This window comes from Odontesthes bonariensis, chromosome 8, assembly GCF_027942865.1.
Source record: "Odontesthes bonariensis isolate fOdoBon6 chromosome 8, fOdoBon6.hap1, whole genome shotgun sequence".
In the NCBI taxonomy this organism is placed as follows: Eukaryota; Metazoa; Chordata; class Actinopteri; order Atheriniformes; family Atherinopsidae; genus Odontesthes; species Odontesthes bonariensis.
In genome coordinates this window covers 23,143,753-23,167,703 of record NC_134513.1, presented here as the reverse complement: position 1 = coordinate 23,167,703, position 23,951 = coordinate 23,143,753, and the positions used below count along the sequence as shown (strand labels likewise).

Genomic DNA, 23,951 nt, shown 5'->3' with positions numbered 1-23,951 from the left:
AAAATAAAAAACACAACTTAAAGAAATCGGGTAAATGATCCTCTAATCCATTTAACAAAAGTGAAGGATTTCAGTCTTTTGACACAATAATTCTTTTTTCTTACTTATATCAGAAAAGTGGACATTGGAGGACACTCATGTCCACACCAAACGAGTTTGAATTAAGAGTGTGTAGAAAGGGTTTCTTAGTCTGTCAAGTGTCAATTTTGATGCTATGAATGTCACATAATGTTTTCCAGGTTCTTTTTTAGTGAGAGATGATGAGTTTGATTTGAAACTTTTTACATAGCAGAGGATGGCTTCGGTCCATTGATCTCTGGGTTATGGGCCCAGCACGCTTCCGCTGCCCCACTCTGCTACACACTTCTGATGGGACTCGAACCCACGATCCCTGGCTTAGGAGGCCAGTACCTTATCCACGTGACTGTTCAAAGTAAAAAACACAACTTAAAGAAATCGGGTAAATGATCCTCTAATCTATTTAACAAAAGTGAAAGATTTCAGTCTTTTGACACAATAATTCTTTTTTCTTACTTATATCAGAAAAGTGGACATTGGAGGACACTCATGTGCACAGCAAACCAGTTTAAGTTAAGAGCGTGTAGAAAGGGTTTCAGAGTTGGTCAAGTGTCAATTGTGATGATAATGAATGTTACATCATATTTAACAGGTTTTTTAATGAGAGATGTTGAGTTTGATTTGAAAATTTATACATAGCAGAGGATGGCTTCGGTTCATCGACCTCTGGGTTATGGGCCCAGCACGCTTCCGCTGCGCCACTCTGCTACACACCTCAGATGGGACTCGAACCCACAATCCCTGGCTTAGGAGGCCAGTGCCTTATCCATTAGGCCACTGAGGCACTTCTGCTGCGCCACTCTGCTATACACCTCAGAAGGGACTCGAACCCACAATCCCTGGCTTAGGAGGCCAGTGCCTTATCCACGTGACTATTCAAAATAAAAAACACAACTTAAAGGAATTATCCGGAGTAAAATGCACTTTAGGTCAATTTACGGGAAGTTGGGAGTACATACGTTGAGTTGACATCAAAATCATTTAATTCTGATGTGTTTTGAGAATTTTGATTTGACCGTTTTCAGCTAAAAGTCGTTAGCCTGGAGGAGAGTGGGGCATATGGTATCGCCGCTACAAAACGCTATTTTTACACCTCTTCTACAGCTCCAAACAACATAACACTTACGTGGTAGTGAGTAGAGGGTCCCTAAAGCCAAACAGAAGTGTCCCGAGGTCTTCATGTGGTCGGATAGAGAGTCCAGAATTAATTTAATCGAGCCAGTATCTTTCCGGAAATGCTCCTGCTCCAGCTGGCATCTTCAGCGTAAAGTCCGTATAGTAGAGAGCCGCGTGTGGAGTAACACGCTCTGGAAATTCACAATTCATCCCGGTCAAAATGTGCACTGCAAACTCGTGAGTCTCTCTGCTTCAATGTGTCGACCGGCGTGTTCATATAAATTTTTAAAATCAGCAGCCATTGTTTCAAAAGTTGTGAGTCGTGAAAAGGCAGCCTGTGGAAACTCGCAGGATTATACCATTTCATCCGCGTCCCGCAGCCAGGATAGGAATAAACACGCACCATAACTCCAAAAGTTTGCTCCGCTGTTTGTTCAACAATCTGCTCACACACCTGTCCTTCTTCTGTGATGGTCAGTCCAGTCACAAACACTGTCAAGAATACGTCTTCACTTGTTTTGTATACTTTTGAAGAGCTTTAATAAATTTTATTTAAAAAAAAACAAAAAAAACACAGTCCAGTCACGCAAAAGATGTCTTCCGTAAACAGGAGGCTATGTCCCGCGAGACGTTTTATAAAATTCCAACCTGTTAGTAAGCTAGGCTTTGCTGTTGCATACAACTTCATTTCACTTTCGAAAGAAATACTTGACTATGTTTGGAAAAAAAAAGGCAACAAAATTGTGAATTTCCAGAGCGTGCTACTCCACACTATACTCTACTATACGGACTTTACGCTGAAGATGCCAGCTGCAGCAGGAGCATTTCCGGAAAGATACTGGCTTGATTAAATTAATTCTGGACTCTCTATCCGACCACATGAAGACCTCGGGACACTTCTGTTTGGCTTTAGGGACCCTCTACTCACTACCACGTAAGTGTTATGTTGTTTGGAGCTGTAGAAGAGGTGTAAAAATAGCGTTTTGTAGCGGCGATACCATATGCCCCACTCTCCTCCAGGCTAACGACTTTTGGCTGAAAACGGTCAAATCAAAATTCTCAAAACACATCAGAATTAAATGATTTTGATGTCAACTCAACGTATGTACTCCCAACATCCCGTAAATTGACCTAAAGTGTATTTTACTCCGGATTATTCCTTTAAAGAAATCGGGTAAACGATCCTCTAATCTATTTAACAAAAGTGAAAGATTTCAGTCTTTTGACACAATAATTCTTTTTTCTTACTTATATCAGAAAAGTGGACATTGGAGGACACTCGTGTGCACACCAAACGAGTTTAAATTAGGAGTGTGTAGAAAGGCTTTCAGAGTTGGTCAACTGTCAATTGTGATGTTGATAAATGTTACATCATCTTTTCCAGGTGTTTTTAGTGAAAGATGATGAGTTTGATTTGAAAAGTTATACATAGCAGAGGATGGTTTCGGTCCATCGACCTCTGGGTTATGGGCCCAGCACGCTTCCGCTGCGCCACTCTGCTACACACCTCAGTTAGGACTCTAACCCACAATCCCTGGCTTAGGAGGCCAGTGCCTTATCCACGTGACTATTCAAAATAAAAAACACAACTTTAAGAAATCGGGTAAACAATCCTCTAATCCATTTAACAAAAGTGAAAGATTTCAGTCTTTTGACACAATAATTCTTTTTTCTCACTTATATCAGAAAAGTGGACATTAGAGGACACTCATATGCACACCAAACGAGTTTGAATTAAGAGTGTGTAGAAAGGGTTTCAGAGTTGGTCAAGTGTCAACTGTGATGTTGCTGAATGTTACATCATCTTTTCCAGGGGCCTCATGTACAAAGACTTGCGTGGATTTCCTACTGAAACATGGCATACGCTCAAACCCAAATGACCCCCAAGGTCGGATGTACGAATCTGTGCGCACGCATCAATCCAAGCATATATCGTTTGTACATCCCAATCAACGTGGAATTGAGCGCACATGTCGGAGCAGCCGACTCCTCCCTGTCCACGCCCCTACTTAAATACGCAAATCATATTTAAATGAGCCCTGCACCTGCAATTCCCTTCTGTGTACGTTCAGAAAATAAAGAAAAAAGACTGAATAAGACGGGAAAAAAGAAGAACTTCACGGAAAGCGATATGTCGGTGCTACTTTCTGAAGTGGAGGCCCAAAAAAATTTGTTCTTTGACACGCTGTCCTCCGGCTTAAGCAGCAAACTAAGAGGAGTGGGTGGGAGAGCCTGAGGCTTTCAATGCTGTCAATGCTGTGGGGTCTGAGAAGCCTCACAAGCAGACCAGAGGTGAAGAAGAAGTGGTCCAACATTAAGGTGGATGTGAAGCGGAGACTGGCTGCCCACCGCTGCAGTGTGGCCAAAACAGTCGGGTGGGGGGGTGACCGACTCTGTTTGAACAGAGAGTGCGCACAACTATGTGTGACACTGCTCTCTCTGGGGTGGTGGGAGCTCATGTGGGTGACTCTGATTACCCCCAAGGTAAATACCCATGTTTTTGTGTAACTCACAACAACGTGTTCATACAGTAACGTGCAGAAGTGCGCCGGGGAAAAGGTGAGGCTGATTGAGACATTTCACACTTTACGCACAGGGTTATTAATATATGCCCACAGAGACGATCAGGGCATTGTTAGAAATATCTTAAACTGAAGTTTAACCAGCAAAAAACAGCAAGAAACTAACTTTAACCACCGACTAATATATATAATATAATAATGTTGCTGTGTGTTGTGTCCAATTACATGTCACTAATGCTGTTCTCATTCCAGTTTGATTTATTCTCCCGTATGACGCACATGTCCAAATATGGACCTACCTGCTGAAGTGGGCGTGGCCCAATTGGGATTCCCCAGATAAAGAAGCCGTGGACGCGCAGCGCAGGAGCGCGCACACATCAGAGACTCTTTCTTTGACATTGTTCCCAAAGCCATCCCCTGCGCATTTTGAAATTGTGAAGTTTAATAATAAATAAAACTAAGAAGATAAGAAAAAAACTCTTGTCCTGGAAAACTTATTTTGCACGCTACAAACTGGTGCCGAAACCCGGGAGGAAAGGATCCAATCCATGAAGGAAAGTGGATTGAAGAATTGTTTGCGAGAAGCTGCTGTAAAAGTTTGAAGTCATGGATCCGGAGAAGATGAAACGATTGAAACAGAAGCGTGGAGTGATTCGAACAGCGACAACCAAACTGAATCAGAAAATTGATGCAGAGTTGAGAGAAGAAGAATTGGACTTTGGAAGATTGGAAGAACTGCTCGAACAGGTGAGGGATAAAGAACAACTCCTAAAAGATTGTGACAAAGATGTCGAAGCCGAAGCAAGAGAAGATGATCTGGTACAAGAAATGGCTACGGCAATGGAGTATATGGAGGCAATTAGTGTGCGTAAAACAGGATTGAACCGCGCCTTACGCGCTGAAGAGGAAAGTATACAGTACAGGCAAAATGCACAGCGAAATGCAAATGGGGCTGAAACTGCAAATAGGCCAAGAGTGAACACGGTCAAACTTCCAAAATTAGTCATGCAGAAGTTTTTTGGGGAGATTTGTGAGTGGCAAAGCTTTTGGAGTCAGTACGAAACAACAATTCATACAACAGAACATTTGAGCAAGACTGACAAATTTAGTTATTTAAAATCCTTTTTGTCTGGCACCGCAGCGAGGGGAGTAGCAGGCCTCGCTTTGTCTGATGCGAATTATGACACTGCCATTGATCTGCTTAAAAAACGATTTGGTTGTAAAGATTTAGTAATTAATGCCCACATGAATAAATTGCTAAATATGACTCCCGTAAAACGAGCCAATGATGTAATCGCTTTGCGCAAACTATATGATGACTGTGAGATACAGGTGCGAAGCCTTGACACACTTGGCGTGGCATCCGACACTTATGGCAGTTTACTATGTCCAATCTTGTTAAAAATAATCCCAGAAGAAATTGTGCTGGAATTTACCAGATCTGAAGCGGACAATGTTCTAAAAGCAAAAGAACTGATGGAATTTCTGAAATTGGAAGTGGAGAGTTGAGAAAGAACAGTGAATCTCACTCAGATGAAGGACGTGTCTCAGAATGATTGGAGGAATACAGGCAGTACGTCAGAGCGGAGAACAAAGAAGCCCAACTTAGGAAATATGGCCTCGTCAGCCGCAGCATTCTACACTAGTCTGAATGATAGTGACGGTTTGTTTTGTGGCAAGCCTGACCACAGATCTTCTGACTGTAATGAATCCACAGTGGATGTCAGAAGAGATAAATTGAAACGATTAGGCAGGTGTTTTGTATGTCTTGGGCCCAGACACATTGGCCCTCATTTATCAAGCCGTCGTAGAAAGCATCGTTGATATGAGCGGAGAACTCGTCGTACGCAGAGACTCAAGTGAGATTTACAGAACATGCGTACCACACCAATCCCATCGTAAAACCGAGCGGCTGTTGATAAATCCGGTGGCTGAAATCCATCGTAATGATCCTAACCACACCTTCTACAAAAGGGGGTTGAGAGGCCGCACCTCTAGAATTTGCGACATGGATAGACGAAAGGCGGCAGAGAAACGCTGTTGGGACGGCTGTCAACGCTGTTGGCGATGTAAATCGCAGACCGGACAAGTTATGTATTTTCCCCTACTGTGATGGTCAATAAAATGTGATAAACTCCAGATTAAATTAAATCTTTCTCCAGTAAGATCAGGAAGAAGTGGTCCGATATGAAATTGGCTAAAAAAGAAGGTCGCAGCTCTCCGACGCAGCATGTCACAAACGGGGGGGGGGGGGTCCATATATGGACAGCTGACTATTGCATAAACCAGTCTGTGCTTCACGTGAGTTGTCCAAAGTTCTGGTTTAAGTTAACTTAGGTAGTAAAATCGTTTTGCTAGCTGTAAAAGCACAGTAGACATAACTCGAAAATTAGGTTCAATTATGGATTTATTTTGCTCAGAGCCTCAGACAAACAGACAGACAAATGGCAGCGAAAACGACGCTTCTTCGCAGAGGTGTGACAATCGGGCACGATTGTGCTGTAGTGTGTGGTGTTCCCTTGTGCGTTCAAATCTTATGCGATCATGTTGACACACTGATTCAGTGTCACTGAAGCACACATTTTACACTGGACTTTTTTTCAACACCGAACAGCCTAGAGTGTAGTTTTCATATATATTTTTGCCGTGGTAATGGTATTAATTTTTATTCTTAGAGGCCTTAAAAAGGTCTTAAAAGTCATTAAATGTGTTGATTAAAAAATGTGCAGATACCCTGCATTATATGAGTTACATTGCATAACACTTGGCTGACTTTTTTTTATCCAAAGCGACTTATAAGAACACATTATTGGTTACAGTCTCTGGAGCAATGTTGGGTTAGTTGTTTTGCTCAAGGTCACTCCAGGTGTAAACAGAGGTAGCCTAATCGTGGGATTTGAGCTTGCAACCCTGTGATTTAAAGACCAACTCCCTAAACATTAGGATGGCTCATTAACAGCATCTGCATGCCAATAACTTATGATTGGTAATGCAAAAAAAAAAAAAAAACTGTCGTGGAGCACTTTTGTGTCCCCACCAATGTCAAAATCAAAGTTCCTCCCTTGGACGTGAACACACTACATCTCAGCGTTGATGAGGGACAAGCGCTGAGTGACCAACTACGCAGTTTCTGGGAAACAGAATCGTTGGGAATTACGGACATCAAACAGAACCCAGAGACCGACGCACTGTGGAAGTTCGAACAGTCTGTGAAACAACAAGAAGGTAGATATGAAGTCAGTTTACCTTGGCGTAATGAAAAAAATCATTTCGAAAATAATGATTGCATTGCTAGAAATCGTTTGAAAGGCCTTAAAAAACGTTTCTATAACAATGATGACTTGTACGAGCAATATGATGAAGTAATTCAAGAATATTCGGCTGAGGGAATAGTCGAAGAGGTGCCAAATGTAGAAACAGAAAATCCAGTTTACTATTTGCCACATCATCCAGTAATTAAAGAAAACAGGACCACGACAAAGTTGCGCATTGTGTTTGACGCGTCATCTCATGAGAAAGACAGTCTCTCGCTTAATGAATGTCTCCTTACGGGACCAAATCTGAACCCAGATTTACTCAGTGTCCTGATTAAATTCAGGAAGCACAGAGTTGCCATGATGGCGGACATAACGAAAGCCTTCCTACAAATTGGCCTGACCGCGATGTGCTCAGATTCCTTTGGTTCAGAGAGAAACCTACTCCCTATACAGAGCCCAAGTTGGTGACAATGAGAATGAAACGCGTGCCATTTGGTGCGTCATCAAGCCCCTTTCTGTTAGCCGCAACTATTAGACACCATCTGACGAAATACGAAAAGAAATACCCTGAGGAAATCAAAATGCTGGATCAATGCATGTATGTAGATGACCTAATTACTGGAGCGGATAATATGGAAAAGACACTCAAATTGTCTCAGACAGCCAAAGAAATAATGTCAAGCGCAAACATGAAATTATGTAAATGGAATACAAATTCATCTGAATTAAGAAACGAATGGAAACAACGAAATGACGAGGAAACGGTCGAAATCAAAGGCCCAAACCCACTCAAAGTACTTGGACTAACATGGAACAGAGATACCGACGAATTCAGGTTTGAAACTAACGAACTGATTGAATTCTTGCAGAACAAAAAAGACACGAAGCGAGGGGTGCTACTGGCAGCTGCACGAATCTTTGATCCTGTTGGATTTTTGTCACCATTTACCATTCGAGTCAAATGCCTTTTTCAGGAAATGTGGGAGAGAGGAATATCATGGGATGAAGAGCTTCCCTTCGGTATCACGCAAATCTGGCATCAATGGTGCGTAGAAATTCCTCATTTGAAAAGAATAACTGTACCACGTCGTTACGACAGTGATGACAAAGCCGATGAAATGCGTGAAAACAAATCAGTTCAGTGTGAAGTTCATGTATTCACAGATGCAAGTGAAAAGGCCTACTGTGCTGCAGCTTACTTGCGATGCGTAAAACAACACGGAGAGTGCACAACCAGCTTAATCGCTTCCAAAACAAAAGTTGCTCCACTAAAGAAAATGACAATTCCCAGGCTGGAGTTAAAGGGGAACTCCGGGGCATTTGAAGCGTGTTTCCATTGCTAGAGGTTGTCAAATACTGCTAGTAGGACACAGAGAGGTCCAGATCTGCGCTCCCTGTGTGGAGATCGCTCTGTCCGCACACCCTGTCATGCGAGGCTAATACGTGGTGGCTAAGGGGTAAGTGCTAACCCTTCCACGTAAAACAACAACTTGCACACTGCAGAAACGTCACACCACTTTATAAACCATCCGACAATAAAGTCACAAGCCTTACCATCAAAACCATATGCATGGTTCTCACATTACTGGCATGGGGACGTTACAAAACAACTTTATAAACAGCATGTAACTCACCGGCTGGTTGTAGGCTCGCGCATGTGAAAGCCCAAAAGAGTCGATGGACGATACTCCCATATACAAAACAATTATATTCTCTAGAAAAACTGCGTTCAAGTATTTAAAACATTACAACAATATTACTGGGCATGTATTGTTGTAACGTTTTAAATACTTGAACGCAGTTTTTCTAGAGAATATAATTGTTTTGTATATGGGATTATTCTCCATCGACTCTTTTGGGCTTTCACATGCGCGAGCCTACAACCAGCCGGTGAGTTATATGCTGTTTATAAAGTTGTTTTGTAACGTCCCCATGCCAGTAATGTGAGAACCATGCATATGGTTTTGATGGTAAGGCTTGTGACTTTATTGTCGGATGGGTTATAAAGTGGTGTGACGTTTCTGCAGTGTGCAAGTTGTTGTTTTACGTGGAAGGGTTAGCGCTTGCCCCTTAGCCACCACGTATTAGCCTCGCATGACAGGGTGTGCGGACAGAGCGATCTCCACACAGGGAGCGCAGATACGCACCTCTCTGTGTCCTACTGGCAGTATTTGACAACCTCTAGCAATGGAAACACGCTTCAAATGCCCCGGAGTTCCGCTTTAATGGCAGCACTCATTGGAGCTAGACTTGGAAAATTCATATCAAACAACCTGAACGTGAGTGACAATGAAATTCATTACTGGACAGACTCAATGATAACATACCATTGGATACAGAGTAGCTCCAAACAGTGGAAGCCATTTGTGGAGAATCGAGTCAGTGAAATTCAAAGTCTGACATCACCGGAAAACTGGAAACACTGCGTCAGAAAGGAGAATCGAGCTGACCACGGAACGCGTGGAATGAGCGCAAAAGCGCTCCAAGAGGATGCGCTCTGGTGGCACGGGCCGGAGTGGCTGAAAGACTGCACACATGAACAGGAATCCCAATCACAGGTGACAAATGAAAATAAAGTGATGGAGTATGTCGTGCATAACATAAAAAATGACAAAAAGATTGACCCAGATTGTAAAGTGACACTGCTGTTCGGTTTAAATAAGTATAGCAGACTCAATAGAGTTTTGAGGATCACTGCATGGATACAACGCTTTGTACATAACGCACGGGCACAAAACAAACGAAATGGACCATTACGCACGGAGGAGATTCAACGAGCAGAACAGTACTGGATCAAACAAACTCAAAGTGACAACTTCACACAGGAAATCGCCAGCCTGTTGAAAAATACGGAAATGGACAGACATTCAAAAATCATCTCGTTGAAACCATTTCTGGATGAATGTGGAATTCTGCGTGTGGGAGGAAGATTACAGGAAACAACCTGGTCTTTCAATCAGAAACATCCATACATACTGCCAAGTAACAACAAGTTTTCAGAACTGTTGATCATTAAGGCACATGAAGACGTGATGCATTCAAGTTTACAAGCAACACTGAACCAACTGAGAGAAACGTATTGGATACTGAAATCCCGACAGATGACCAAGAGCTGCGTCACGAGCTGTTTGATCTGCAGACGCGCACGAGTAAAACCAGGAGAACAGGTCAGTGCACCGTTACCAAAAGAACGCATCAATGAGGCCCCAGCATTTGAAATTACTGGCGTGGACTTTGCAGGTCCAGTTTATGTGAAACCAGATAACAAAAAAGCATATATTGCTTTATTCACATGCGCTGTAACTCGAGCGGTACATTTAGAACTTGTTTCCGATTTGACTACTGATACATTCATGCTTGCCTTTAAGAGGTTTATTGCCAGACGCGGCATTTGTAGTGTAATTTATTCTGACAATGCCAAAACCTTTAAAAGGGCTGAAAAGGACTTGAAACTAATGTGGACAATGATGAAAGACAAAAAATTACAGGAATTGTTTACTGACAAGAGAATCACTTGGAAATACATCGTCGAGCGAGCCGCTTGGTGGGGTGGCATGTGGGAGCGTTTAGTGAGATCCGTTAAAACTTGTCTACGAAAAGTATTGGGGAGGTCTTATCTTCAATTCGAGGAACTCCAAACACTGATATGTGAAGTTGAGGCTGTGATTAACTCTCGCCCTCTCTCTTACCTGCACACGGATATCAGTGAACCTTCGCCCCTCACACCTGCTCACTTTCTAACTGGACAGAGGATTACTACCATTCCTTCCTATCCCCTAAGCGATTCCAGTTTAAGAAACACGACAGCAACGCAACTCAACAAAAGACTTCGGTACCGACAGAGATTGAGCATTCAATTTTGGAATCGATGGAAAAAGGAGTATTTGATGGAACTTCGTTCTGCACACCATGTGAGTACTGCAGTAAATCCATCTATACAATTTAAAAGTGGAGATGTTGTACTAATCCATGATTCTATTCAACCCAAGCACATGTGGAAAATGGGACGGATTGAGGAGACATTCAGGGGAAGAGACGGAAAAATAAGATCATGTGCTATTCGGATACCTTCGGGAATTGTGATTAGAAGACCTGTACAATTGCTTTTCCCTCTAGAAGTGGCTGAACATTGACTTTCAGCAAGTTCATCGGGCCGGAGTATGTTGTGTCCAATTACATGTCACTAATGCTGTTCTCATTCCAGTTTGATTTATTCTCCCGTATGACGCACATGTCCAAATACGGACCTACCTGCTGAAGTGGGCGTGGCCCAATTGGGATTCCCCAGATAAAGAAGCCGTGGACGCGCAGCGCGGTAGCGCGCACACATCAGAGACTTGTTTTTTGCCATTGTTCCCGTAGCCATTCCCCGCGCATTTTGAAATTGTGAAGTTTAATAATAAATAAAACTAAGAAGATAAGAAAAAGACTCTTCTCCTGGAAAACTTATTTTGCACTCTACAAATAAGAGAGAAGTCTAAAGTGTGAAACTTGTGCTTGCTTGGATTCATTCTCCTGATGCGCACAACTGCTTTCATCTAAGGCTAAAATGTTCACAACTTCAGTACAATGCACTATGGCAATTAATTTGCCAGTTAGGAAGAGTTCACCACAGTGTTGCAACCTGTACCGTGTGCACTGCTTTCGGGTCCCTGATGGTCTAGTGGCTAGGATTTGGCGCTCTCACCACTGTGGCCCGGGTTCGATTCCTGGTCAAGGAATGAGGAAACCAGGGTTTTGCACTGTTAGTAGCGTAAACCAAAGACATTTATAATGTTGTTTTCCAATGACATGACAAGAATAGAATTTAATCAAGCCCTGTCACAAATTCAATAGGACGTTGGTTTGTAAGGAGTCATCCTATGCGCACCACTTGATTAGAAATAACACTTTACAGCCAGCAGATTTACTACTTCTCTTTAGAGAAGGGCTCGCTTAACTCCTTCCAGCAGCTCTAGGACCATTGTGGCTTTTAAAAACTAAAAGAATGATCAAGTTTTTCTGATACTTTGATGTGTAACATGTTGCTTAATAACATTTTGAGCAGCAAAGACAAATGCTATTTGTCATTAAATGACATGAGCATCCACGAATGATACGGAAAAAGAGAAATTTCATGGTCTATTGTCGGACAAAATGTTTTTGTCCGCGGACTTGGAGCATTTGGCGATCTGGCATGGGGGAAATTTTGGGTAAAAAAATGTATATAAATATGAACGAATTTATAAATGTATATATAATTAATATAAATATAAAAAAATCTTTCCTTACGCATTATACACGCTCCTTGGCAAAATATTTTTCCAAGGGTGACAACAACATTACTGGGCATGTATTGTTGTAACGTTTTAAATGCTTGAACGCAGTTTTTCTAGAGAAGATAATTGCTTTGTATTTGGGAGTATCGTCCATTGACTCTTTTGGGCTTTCACATGCGTGAGCATACAAACAACAGGTAAGTGACATGCTGTTTATAAAGTTGTTTTGTAACGTCCCCATGCCAGTAATGTGAGAACCATGCATATGGTTTTGATGGTAAGGCTTGTGACTTTATTGTCGGATGGTTTATACAGTGGTGTGACGTTTCTGCAGTGTGCAAATTGTTGTTTTATGTGGAAGGGTTAGCACTTACCCCTTAGCCACCACGTATTAGCCTCACATGACAGGCTGCGCAAACAGCGCAATCTCCGCACAGGGAACGCCGATTTGCACCTGTCTGTGTCCTACTATCAGTATTTGACAACCTCTAATAATGCGATTGCGCTTCAAATGCCCCGGAGTTCCCCTTTAAGTGCAGTGTAATGGATGACTCAACCTGGAGGCTCCTCTGTCTTTTGTCAAAATTGCACAAGCAAAGTTAAAAAAGAACCTTTTTGTCATATTGCTATGAAAGTCACACACAAAACAAAAAAAATTCAAAAAGCCTGAGAGACCTAATGAGGGAACCTGGGAAAAAATTTAACATCAAACCTCTTTCTTTAACAAGTCAGAGCAGGAAGTTATTGACTACTTGTTGTGTGCTACTTTACTTGTTACCTACTCAGCAGATATCAACCTTATGACAAACATAAAGAAATCGAACACACACTCTGATGAGGGGGTGAGAGGTGGTAATGATCAAGACCACGCCCACAGACAGCTACAGCAAGTCTCTGTGGCGCAATCGGCCAGAGGGTTCGGCTGTTAACTGAAAGGTTGGTGGTTCGAGCCCACCCAGGGGCGAGTGTGTGCACCAATAAATCTACCGGTGAGCTATAGGTTGGGTAGCAAATCAAAAGATGTAGTGGTCAATACCATCGCTCTCTTACGCTAGTCGTCCATTGTTCCCTCAACGCAAGCCGTATCCAACGCATTCAGTTAATTTTCAATGAAATCCGGCCGATCGTTGTCGCCGTGCTCGCAAAGCATGCTGGGATTCTGACACGGCGAGCTGGAGACCTGCGGCACGACAAAAAGTTGGGCTCGCTCGAAGTTTATGCAAATTTGCCACGGCAGACGTAGTGCGTTACCCAATGACAGTAGATCATGTATTTTTTTTTCCCTTTGTTTATTCACCACTGAACATTTCGGGTATTGCTCATGTCATTGCTATTGTGGGCAAAATGAACAGCAGCAGTGGCCAGAATGGCTGTGCTAAAACTATTGTAGGCAAATAAACACACCTAAAACATCAGGCAATTGTGAGCATCTCCACTTTTGCAGTAAAGTAATGACCATCAAGGAATAGAGGTTCAATCCAGTGCATCAAATTCTTTCATGGGCAGAGGTGGAGTAGTGGATTTAACGTTATCAATAATTGTGGTAGGCATTCATTTCAACAAAAGAACCAAATCACACCCATGGCCATGTTTTCACAACATGTCTTGTTCATGTTTCATTTTCAAATCAGAGAAAAGGTGCAGGGACAGGTGATGCAGCGAGAAGGAGATCTCCTGTGTCGCATCAGCAGCACAATAGCAGCTCTCCTCGCTCGCAGATCCACATCCATGGTGCAATATGAAATAATGTTCCATTGCTGACGATTTATACACATTAATTTCCCTCCGAAACTCCGAAACTGTGGTTGATTAAAATCACAAGTTATTTACTTTACCCCGGAGCCGTTCTACCGTATGTTCTATCTACAACTTCGTATACACGCCCACTGTAGTAGCAACACGGTGACACTAGGCATCCAATCCGGCGAGTTAAGTTGACGTGACGGAACAATGGACGACTAGCGTTAGAGATGCCTTGCAATCAGATATTTGTCGTCTTTCAGTTTCTCCTTCCTTTATTATCTACTTAAACTTGTCATGTCAGACACATTTTTCTTCGGTTTAGCCGTTCTCGCCCCCCATAGATGTCACAGGGGGCTGCAGATTAGAAGATCTTATTTCCTCCCATCCACTTATTTGATTGCCATGCAATCCATGTGAGCTGGGCAAGTGGGCATCACATACCTTTAGCAAAGTCTGCAGGACCAATGAATGGGTGTGTGAAAGTGAGCCTAGGCTGACAATACATGCATATTTCTGTTTCGCAGGCCCCGTTGGCGCAGTAGGCAGCGCGTCAGTCTCATAATCTGAAGGTTGAGAGTTCAACCCTCACACGGGGTAGTTGTTTTGATGTGGTGTTTATAGCACTTCACCTCAGTTACAGCTCGAAACTTGCTGGGCACAAGTGGCTCCGATTATTCTCTGTTGGAGCTGCAGAAAGCCCACTCGGAAGCTCACTCACTACAAAGTGTGGAAGGTGTCAAACACAACTTATGGGCATTCGAACCATCTCTCTTTTAGAAAAGCAAGTTGCACCCTGGCCAAGACCCATGACAAAGGATAGGAAGTTCATCACGCTGACATAATAGAATACACTGTGTGACAAAAGCACCTTTGCAGACTCTCCTTCTCTTGACATAGACTGACATGGGACAATTCAGTCAAGTTTATCCCACGTGAAACTACCTCTTTTGCAACTTTCCATAAACTTTCAAAATGAGAATGAAAGCCAGATAAAGAAACTTGTGAGTTGATTGTTTAACCTCTAGTCCAGACAACAGGTCTTTTGAACAAGTAGCTACGTGCTCAACAAGCCATGTCATCACATATTTTAGCAAAGTCTGCAGGACCAATGAATGGGTGTGGGAAAGTGAGCCTAGTCTGACTATACATGCATATTTGTGTTTTGCAGGCCTCGTTGGCGCAGTAGGCAGCGCGTCAGTCTCATAATCTGAAGGTCGTGAGTTCGACCCTCACACGGGGCAGGTGTTTTGATGTGTTTATAGCACTTCACCTCAGTAACAGCTGGAAACTTGCTGGGCACAGGTGGCTCCGATTGCTCTCTGTTGGAGCTGCAGAAAGCCCACTCGGAAGCTCAGTCACTCCAAAGTGTGGAAGGTGTCAAACACAACTTATGGGGTTTCGAACCATCTCTTTTTTTTAAAAGCATTGCAATCAGATCTTTGTCGCCTTGTGTCAAACCCAAGTTATGGGGATTCGAACCATCGCTCATTTAGAGATTACTTGCAATCAGATCTCTGTCGCCTTTCAGTTTCTCCTTCCTTTATTATCTACTTAAACTTGTCATGTCAGACACATTTTTCTTCGGTTTTCCCGTTCTCGCCCCCCATAGATGTCACAGGTGGCTGCAGATTAGAATATCTTATTTCCTACCATCCACTTATTTGATTGCCATGCAATCCATGTGAGCTGGGCAAGTGGGCATCACATACCTTTAGCAAAGTCTGCAGGACCAATGAATGGGTGTGGGAAAGTGAGCCTAGGCTGACAATACATGCATATTTCTGTTTTGCAAGCCTCGTTGGCGCAGTAGGCAGCGCGTCAGTCTCATAATCTGAAGGTCGTGAGTTTGATCCTCACACGGGGCAGGTGTTTTGATGTGTTTATAGCACTTCACCTCAGTTACAGCTGGAAACTTGCTGGGCACAGGTGTCTCCGATTATTCTCTGTTGGAGCTGCAGAAAGCCCACTCGGAAGCTCAGTCACTCCAAAGTGTGGAAGGTGTCAAACGCAACTTATGGGGTTTCGAACCATCTCTTTTTTTTTTTTAAAGCATTGCAATCAGATCTTTGTCGCCTTGTGTCAAACCCAAGTTATGGGGATTCGAACCATGTCTCTTTCAGAAAAGCAAGTTGCACCCTGGCCAAGACCCATGACAAAGGATAGGAAGTTCATCACGCTAACATAATAGAATACGCTGTGTGACAAAAGCACCTTTGCAGACTCTCCTTCTCTTGACATAGACTGACATGGGACACATTTTTCTTCGGCTTTGCCGTTCTCTCCCCCCATAGGTTAGAAGATCTTATTTCCTACCATCCACTTATTTGATTGCCATGCAATCCATGTGAGCTGGGCAAGTGGCTATCACATACCTTTTGCAAAGTCTGTAGGACCAATGAATGGGTGTGAGAAAGTGAGCCTAGGCTGACAATACATGCATGTTTATGATTTTTAAGCCTCGTTGGCGCTACCTTGCTCACGTTAGTCTAAATCTCACCTCCAATAGGCTTCGCACTTCTCCATTCTCACATTGAACGGTTTAGCCAATGTCGCACCGACTCGCAATGAACCGAGCCTACAACGCCCGAGCTCACAATGGAACTCGGCCAAGGTGAAGCCCTAACTTGGAGTTAACCTCCCTCCCCTCCCGCTCCCCCTCCTCCAACAAAACCAACAAAAAAACAAATTAAAGATTTTGTTTTCGTTAGGTTAGAGGATTATAAAAGTTAGCCGTTACAGAAGAGGGATTTTTCATCGAGCCGTTGTCTCTGCCGACTTAAAAAAACAATCTTACAGTAAGTATCAAGTTATATTGTTTCTTATATATCCTTCCATTCAAACAAACGTCGTATTACAGTTTTTCTCTATTGGTTTGGCTCATTTCTTGAAACAGAAATTACATTCTCAAAACTCTAAGATCATTTGGCATAACACTCTTATAGTTCAGCACAACACCATAGCTAACCTGCAAAAGCACATATCTCTCCCAAAACTGTTCACCCATGCTTCAGACCTGATTTCTTTCCCATGAAAAGAGTCAGTGCCACCCAAATTGCAAAGATCTTTCTCAGTTGCCTAGGCTCATTTCTTGAAACAGACCGAACGTTTTCAACAATCTTTAGTACTTTTTGCAAAACTAAACTGAATGGTTCAGCAAAACACCATGGTTCACCAGCAAAAGCTCATACCTCCCTCTAAACAGTTCAGCCATGTGTCAAAATGAAGTTTCTTTCTCATTCAAATAGTCAGTGCCCCCAAAATGCATTGTCCTTTTGGCATTGTGTGAGCACTACAAGTCAAAATGTTTAGATGTTTTGTCACTATGGCATAGGACTACCTAACAGAATACAATAGTGTATAAAACTGAAGGAAAAACGTTTCACAGTAAGAGTAGCCTCAAAGCACACACAATACACTCATACCAACCATTTTTATTCACACAAATACTGTGAAGTACGTAACTTCCATACAGTATAGTATTGTAGAAGGAAAAGAAAAATATACATAGCACACATATACTGTAATATAAACACAAACAAAAAACAAGCAAAATTATGTGGCTATGAATGATGACATGATCTATAATTATGGCCCGAATTTCATCTGGGACAGCACGGTGTCTTCGTGCTCCTCGGCCTCTTCCCCCTATTCCACCACTGCGCATCCTCACTCCTCCTTTTCTTCTTCTTCTTCTTCTGCTGGTGAGAGGAGTGTGAGTGGAAGAGCTGAGAGAAAAGGCTAAGTGTAAAGGTGGTTTTTCTACCCTTTATTCGCTATCCTTGTTTTCTCTGTTAAATGTTTCATTAGTTGTGTTAGTTCTGTGTACTTTGTGTAGTCTTGTGAGGTTAATTTCAAGGTTTTTTTCGCATTTGTTTGGTGCGCTTCACGGCCGCAATGGCGTCTGGCGGCTTCTCCATGCTGTCCCGGAAGCACGGCATCAGAGTCGGTGCCGGCTCTCCGTGCAGCGTGGAGGAAGTGGCGCTGGCCTTGGGGCAGGTGATCGGGCAAGGTTCGGTAAAGTCCGCTGCCCGCATGAACAGTGCGGTGGTTTTATTTTTAGTGAAGGTGGAGCAGGTGCACAGCCTGGTGGAGGCGGGCATCACCAGGGGCGCCGCCAGGCGGGGAAAGGTGGTAACGTTTCTAAGGGCCCAGCGGCCTGGGGGGCCCTCGGAGGTAGTGATAATATAACATTAATATTGTTGCCCATTCTTAGAATTTTCTAATGAATTACAACATTTTTAATGGAAAATAAACTAAATAAACACAGTTTCGATTTCAATAACTTTTCTTTAGTTCTTTGGCATATTGACATTTACTCGGCCCTCCCCCTCTTGCAAAATGGTGTGGTCCAGTTCTGATCGAATTGTAGTTGAACGCATCCGAAATGCAGGCAGGTGTACGGACTGGAGCGGCTGTCTGAAACACATGATGGACGGTGAGCTGACTGAAATAATCTAGAATGAAGTCGGGTTATCAGAAGCGGAAGGAAAGACGGGAGAAAGACGAGAGGGCCAGTAGAGGCAGGCAACGGGTCACTCAGTTTTTCTCAAAGAAAGGTAAGTTCACTCACTGACTTTGAGCTTTCAAACACTAGATGTTAGCGAATGGTAGGCTAACATATCAATATACATCTAACTTGGATGTATAACTGAAACCTGCATGCTTTAACCTTTTCCTGTATTAACTTATCTTGCATTCATCACTGATACAGAGCCAGGCTCCACATCAGGCAATGTTGCAGCGGCCAGTGACACCACCACTGCTGAAGTGCAGGAGGACAGGAGGATGACCAGCAGTGAAGATGGTGAGAAAGTAGCAAAGAGTACCATGTCACTTTAAAAATGATTCACAATAAGATGTTTCCCTTCTTTTAAGGGTTACATTTTTACAGCTAAGTATGGAGTCAATTTGATTGCATGCATAACTGTAACTTGCATGCATTTAACTTTTCTATGCATTAACATCCATGCATCACTAACCTGCATGCTTTAACTAAACTCCATTTGAATCCATGATACAGAACCAAGCCCCTCATCAGGCCATGGTGACGACAACAGGGCCAGTGCCAGCAGTGCAGATGACAGCGCAGCACAGAGCAAGGAGCAAGAGCAGGAGGGGGCAGGGTTAATGGACATTTGCCAGTCTGAAAGTGAGGATCTACTTTCAAATGATCCAGGGTTGTGGCCAGTAAAGCTCATGGACAGTGACCTAACTGGTATTGTCAGGAAATTGGCTACTACAGAGTCAAAGCAGTTCTGAAGAGAAATCTTTTCCAGAGTACTTGAGGTACACAAAGGCAGCAAAAGAATGTTTTTTATTCATATTGTGCATTTCAGGAGGTTTGTGATCATTCAAAGAGGCACCACTGAGAACGCTGTGATGGTGGTAACAGAGTTGAACTTTGACTTTAAGTACTGGATCAAACAGATGTTGATTATTAAAACTGCTACGTCCAACATGGGGCTCGAAGCCACGACCCTGAGATTAAGAGTCTCATGCTCTACCGACTGAGCTAGCCGGGCTATCCACATGTTATAAAACATGCCTTCCGAAAAAAAAAGAAGAGATTAAACAAGCCAAAGTCAACTTTCAGAGATTTCGAATGACATGGGAACACATTCTTCCCTTTTCAACCTCTACCTATTCCACTCGACTGGATCCCACTCAGCTGTTAGGGTTTTCCAAGAGGTAATACCACCTGGCACAAGGTGGAACATTTTTAGCACCTACTCGGTCGGGGTCGAGTTGAGTCCAGCCGAAAATGTGACATTTACAGACTGCAGGCAACTGATTGGCCAGGGAGTGATGTCACTGGATGAGTCATGAAAGCCACTCCTTAACAAGAACCCGGCAACAGCAACAGTTGGATTTGATGTATTCTGTGATCGTCAACGAGGTGGATTGCTAGACGCAAAGACACAAACCAAGTAGCAGGTATACGTTCGCCTTGATGTCCTAAATTGTTGTGTCATGTTTGTGTCCATTAAAAGTGACATCACAGGACTTTTGGACCTCCTTGCTATAACGACCCCACCCACATTGAGGTGGTTGTGAGGAAGTACGAGTGGAAAAGAGCTTAATGTAGCAGGAGAACTGCCTCATCGCACATCAGAATTGTGTATGTTAATGGGAGGAATTGAAGGCCCATCTTCAGAGATAAATGCCCTTTTTCACCATGGCCTGACATGGCTTTCTTCACGATCTTCTAATAAGAAAGTAAGATTTAAGCAATAAATTAGTGTCAGGAGTGGGATATGACCCACGCCTCCTTTTGGAGATCAGAAGTCCCTGTCCCAAGGAAGGAATGAAGCCTTGAGTCTGGCGCCTTAGACCGCTCGGCGATCTTGACACCATTACATCCCTGACTTTGTAAAATATGACAAACGTGAACCAAAATGCAAAACCCTACTCCACTTGACTAAATTCGACTCGGGTTTTAGGGTTTTTCATGAGGTAGTAACAGCTGGTAGCAGCTACATTTTTAGCACCTACACGGCAGGGATTTGAGTTGAGTCCAGCCGAAAATGTGACGTCTACAGACTGCAGGCCACTGATTGGCCAGGGAGTGATGTCACTGGATGAGTAATGAAAGCCAGAGAGGGCCAGAGGCCATGGGTTGTTATTCAGATTTTCCTTCTTTTGTTTTAAAGTGAATGATCATACTTGAGCAAACGGGGAATACAGAAATGACATGAGCCCAAAGAAAGGTCAATGTAATGCTCTTGCACAAGTTTGAATGTTTTTTACTCATATTGTGCATTTCAGGAGGTTTGTGATCATTCAAAGAGGCACCACTGAGGACGCTGTGATGGTGGTAACAGAGCTGAACTTTGACTTTAAGTGCTGGATGCAACTTCTGTTGGCCGTACCTCCTCACGCTATATCCTGATCCAGGAACAAGGGCACATGCACATGCACATGCACATGCACATGCACATGCACATGCACATGCACATGCACATACACATGCACATGCACATGCACATGCACATTCACATGCACATGCACATGCTACAACAAGGGCACGGATAGAAATGACCTTTGGCCAAATTAAATACAGGTTCATTGCTTAAAATTCTCAAGCACCATGGCGGACTTCTGACAGAGCCATCTTAAATTAATAGTATACTTCATATTTTATACATTTTGTCTTGTGGACAACTTTTCAGGCTGAAGTCTGAGTCCCTGCAGGTTCTAGTGCCTGAAAGGACTCAGTTTCTCCTGACACAGTGAGGGACCTGTACAGGGACACATATTTCCATTGATCCTTATTGTTGTGACCTTTGAGTTAGAACTTCTTTTCATAATTTAGCATTGACACAGTAGCAGTTTAAGTCAGAGCAGGTGTAAGAAGGCTAAATGGACAGAGATGATTCATAACCTTCCACACGTTTAGCTCATTGCACCCCACTGTGAATATAAATGTAAAAAACACATTTCTAACATTTCGCATGAATCGTACAATAATGACAAGTTTGAGTTCAAGTTGTGTTGAATTGTTTAATTATTATTACATGTTTCTCAAGCGGGGCTGCACGGTGGTGTGGTGGTTAGCACCGTCGCCTCACAGCAAGAAGGTTCCAGGTTAGGTTGATTGGCATCTCTAAATTGTCCTTAGGAGTGAGTGTGAGCGTGCATGGTTGTTTGTCTCGTTTGTCTCTATGTGGCCCTGCGATGGACTGGCGGCCTGTCCAGGGTGTACCCCGCCTCTCGCCCATTGACTGCTGGGATAGGCTCCAGCCCGCCCGCGACCCGATCGACGGATTCAGCGGTATAGATAATGGATGGATGGATGGATGGATGTTTCTCAAGCTGTGGAGAGAAAACAGAATTAAATACAGTTAACAACACGAAATTCTCCTTTATCTGAATTTATACTAACATCCCTCTCCAGTTTCTTGAACTCTTTTATTTTCAGTTTCTTGTGTTCCATATCTAGTTTGCTGCTCTCTTTATTGGACAAACACATTTCTTCAAAGGCTACTTACCACTCTGAAATATTTTTCTGTACTTTACCTTCACCTGCTGCCAGGTACGCTTTTGGCTGTTAAGATAGCTCCTGTTGAGATGTAACAGTGAAAAAATAATTTGTGGGTCACACACTCACGATAATATAGTCACAAAGTATGATGATGCGTGTCGATTATTGGGTTATTAATAAAGTGAGCAGGGCTAGTATATTTGTGCTGTACATCTCATACAGAGATAATTCAGCATGCTTTATGTAAACACATTATAACACAAACAGGAGAGCTGAAATGTCTTTGTGGAGCAACTTGAGGCTTAATTGGGAGATGGTGCTAGTTCAAGCGATGATTTCTAGCTATAGCCTGGCTTTCTTTAGCTACTTTTGAGGAATACCCCCCTGGTTGCTGACCGGTAAATTTGTTGGTACACACACTCATCCCTGGGTGGGCTCGAACCACCAACCTTTCGGTTAACAGCCGAACGCGCTGGCCGATTGCGCCACAGAGACTTGTTGTAGTTGTCTGTGGGCGTGGCCTCGATCATTACCACCTCTCATCCCTTCATCAGAGTATGTGTTCGATTTATTTATGTTTGTCATAAGGTTGATATCTGCTGTGTAGGTAACAAGTAAAGTAGCATACAACAAGTAGTCAATAACTTCCTGGTCTGACTTGTTAAAGAAAGAGATTTAATGTCAAATTGTTTCCCAAGTGCCCTCATTTGGTCTCTCAGCCTTTTTGATTTTTTTCTTGTTTGTGTGTGACTTTCATAGCAATATGACAAAAAGGTTGTTTTTTCACTTTGCTTGTGCAATTTTGACAAAAGACAGAGGAGCCTCCAGGTTGAGTCATGAATTACACTGCACTTAACAGGTCACCCTTGGAGAAATATTTTGCCAAGGAGCGTGTATAATGCGTAAGAAGAGCATTTTGGCAGCAGAATGTTTACTTTAACTCACGTAATACGCATGTGTCAGAACACCCCTGGGTGGGCTTGAACCACCAACCTTTCGGTTAACAACCGAACGCGCTAAGCAATTGCGCCACAGAGACTCTGCCTGGCTTTTGTTGGCAGTGGGCGTGGCTTCGAGCTTGACTGCCCCCTCATGGCGGTAGATGCAAGCGTTCTGTATTTTTGCGTGATGAGACTCAAGTGAACTGCTGCTTATCTATGTCAAACTTGAACCGAAAAGTAGGAGGTGCTATAGAGCAAGATTACCAGTTACAATACAATTGTAATATCTCTCATCAAAAAGCTCAGAATGCTTTGGCACCTTAACTCTTGTCAACCAAATGACTTAAAGGATAACTTGTGGGTTCAGAGGGACAAGATAACCATTACAGCTATCAATTTGCTACCATACCTACAACTGGTTGTTGACTGGTAGATTTGTTGGTACACACACTCCTCCTTGGGTGGGCTCAAACCGCCAACCTTTCGGTTAACAGCCAAACTCGCTAACCTATTGCGCCACAGAGACTCTGCCTAGCTTTCGTTGGCAGTGGGCGTGGCTTCGAGCTTGACTGCCCCCTCATGGCGGTAGATGCAAGCGTTCTGTATTTTTATGTGATGAGACTCGAGTGAACTGCTGCTGATCTATGTCAAACTTGAACCGAAAAGTAGGAGATGCTATACATCAAGATTACCAGTTACAATACAATTGTAATATCTCTCATCAAACAGCTCAGCATGCTTTGGCACCTTAACTCTTGTCAACCAAATGACTTAAAGGATAACTTGTGAGTTCAGTGGGACAAGTCACCCATTACAGCTATCGATTTTCTACCAAACCTACAACTGGTTGCTGACCGGTAGATTTGTTGGTACACAAACTCGTCCCTGGGTGGGCTCGAACCACCAACCTTTCGGTTAACAGCCGAAGGCGCTGGCCGATTGCGCCACAGAGACTTGCTGTAGTTGTCTGCGGGCGTGGCCTCGATCATTACGACCTCTCATCCCTTCATTAGAGTATGTGTTCGATTTATTAATGTTTGTCATAAGGTTGATAT

General features: G+C 43.1%; 7 non-coding genes across 7 annotated transcripts; 3 read left to right on the top strand and 4 right to left on the bottom strand.

The window, feature by feature from the left end:
• Positions 1 to 789: 789 nt before the first annotated feature.
• trnar-ccu (transfer RNA arginine (anticodon CCU)) lies at positions 790 to 862 on the bottom strand. Its single transcript has one exon. It is a non-coding gene; the product is annotated as a tRNA-Arg (tRNA).
• A 13,636-nt stretch (positions 863 to 14,498) lies between these two features.
• trnam-cau (transfer RNA methionine (anticodon CAU)) lies at positions 14,499 to 14,571 on the top strand. Its single transcript has one exon. It is a non-coding gene; the product is annotated as a tRNA-Met (tRNA).
• A 571-nt stretch (positions 14,572 to 15,142) lies between these two features.
• Positions 15,143 to 15,215, top strand: trnam-cau (transfer RNA methionine (anticodon CAU)). Its single transcript has one exon. It is a non-coding gene; the product is annotated as a tRNA-Met (tRNA).
• Positions 15,216 to 15,766: 551 nt separating this feature from the next.
• On the top strand, positions 15,767 to 15,839 carry trnam-cau (transfer RNA methionine (anticodon CAU)). The gene has a single exon. It is a non-coding gene; the product is annotated as a tRNA-Met (tRNA).
• Positions 15,840 to 19,423: 3,584 nt separating this feature from the next.
• Positions 19,424 to 19,496, bottom strand: trnak-cuu (transfer RNA lysine (anticodon CUU)). The gene has a single exon. It is a non-coding gene; the product is annotated as a tRNA-Lys (tRNA).
• Positions 19,497 to 22,376: 2,880 nt separating this feature from the next.
• trnan-guu (transfer RNA asparagine (anticodon GUU)) lies at positions 22,377 to 22,450 on the bottom strand. The gene has a single exon. It is a non-coding gene; the product is annotated as a tRNA-Asn (tRNA).
• Positions 22,451 to 23,776: 1,326 nt separating this feature from the next.
• On the bottom strand, positions 23,777 to 23,850 carry trnan-guu (transfer RNA asparagine (anticodon GUU)). Its single transcript has one exon. It is a non-coding gene; the product is annotated as a tRNA-Asn (tRNA).
• Between the last annotated feature and the right edge of the window lie 101 nt (positions 23,851 to 23,951).